Source organism: Tupaia chinensis, unplaced genomic scaffold (genome assembly GCF_000334495.1).
Source record: "Tupaia chinensis unplaced genomic scaffold, TupChi_1.0 Scaffold000438_1, whole genome shotgun sequence".
NCBI classification, from domain to species: Eukaryota; Metazoa; Chordata; class Mammalia; order Scandentia; family Tupaiidae; genus Tupaia; species Tupaia belangeri.
This window is the reverse complement of record NW_006159943.1, coordinates 690,669-691,718: the sequence shown is the minus strand read 5'-3', so window position 1 is coordinate 691,718 and position 1,050 is coordinate 690,669. Positions and strand designations below refer to the sequence as shown.

Here is a 1,050-nt window from a genome sequence, read left to right as displayed (position 1 = left end):
AGGAATGTACTTATCTTGAGAAAATCTACAGAGAGAAAGTGATGGACTGGAGGCTGGAGGGAGGGCTGCTCACTAGATTTACAATTAGAAGTGACAGGAAGATTAATTTTGGCTCAATAGGAAAAATATTTTGGCAATTAAATCTACCTGAATCCTGTATTGAAAAATAACTGGAGAAAATATATCAGGGAACAACTGAAAAATTGCATTTGGGCTCAGAAATTCAAAAGTGCCTTCAGGGTTAACTAATTCAAGTGAAAACACCCCTAAGGCATCAGGTGACTGCAAACTTGTAAAGAAAGGAGAGTAATGAGGTTACCTGGGGAACCAATGTGGCCTCCACTGTAGTAGCCTCCAGAAGGACAGCACTCTTGACCAGGGCCCCCACCCAACCTCATTTGCCCAGAGGGAAGGAGTCAGGACAGTGAAGGGACCAGGGCCATTTAGCTCCCTAGGGGAAGCAGGGGGTTAGAATGAGGGGAATTGAGGGGACCAGCAGTCAGCGAAATGGCTATGTCGCTGGACTCCCATGTAGTCAACCGCGGTTCGAGTCCCGGACCCGGTGGCTTAAAACTCATGCCAGGCGCCTATGCGTGCGTGCCCAAGATCCCGAGAGGAGAATGGAGGAGAAGGGATTGCGGCGTGGCCATCCCCCCTGGAGGGTGATTTCTCGCTTTCTGTCTCTCTGTCTCTCTCTGCCTGTCTGGCGAATGCACGTGCCCTGTAGATAACAAAAACCTAAAAAAAAAAATGAGGGGAATTGAGATCAAATGTCAGAATGTGTCCTAGGTCATTCTGAAGGTCAGAATCAGGGCAGACACTATAGAGAACTTTCTAACAACTGGAACCTTTACAAATGGAGACAGGCCGCTTCATAAAGAATTGAACATGGGGGGGACCTGCAGGTGGTGTGGTGGCGAAGGTGCTGGACATTCCCACATGGCTGACCACGGACCTGGTGGCTTGCTTTCTCACTTTCCCTCTCTCTCCGTGTGTGTGTGTGTGTGTGTGTGTGTGTGTGTGTGTGTGTGTGTGGTGATAACACAAACA

General features: G+C 48.6%; 1 protein-coding gene across 2 annotated transcripts in view; it reads right to left on the bottom strand.

Annotated features, from left to right (window-relative positions):
• Positions 1-1,050, bottom strand: part of TMEM79 (transmembrane protein 79) — a 16,007-nt gene that overhangs the window by 11,655 nt on the left and 3,302 nt on the right. The gene's annotated exons all lie outside the window — the stretch shown is intronic.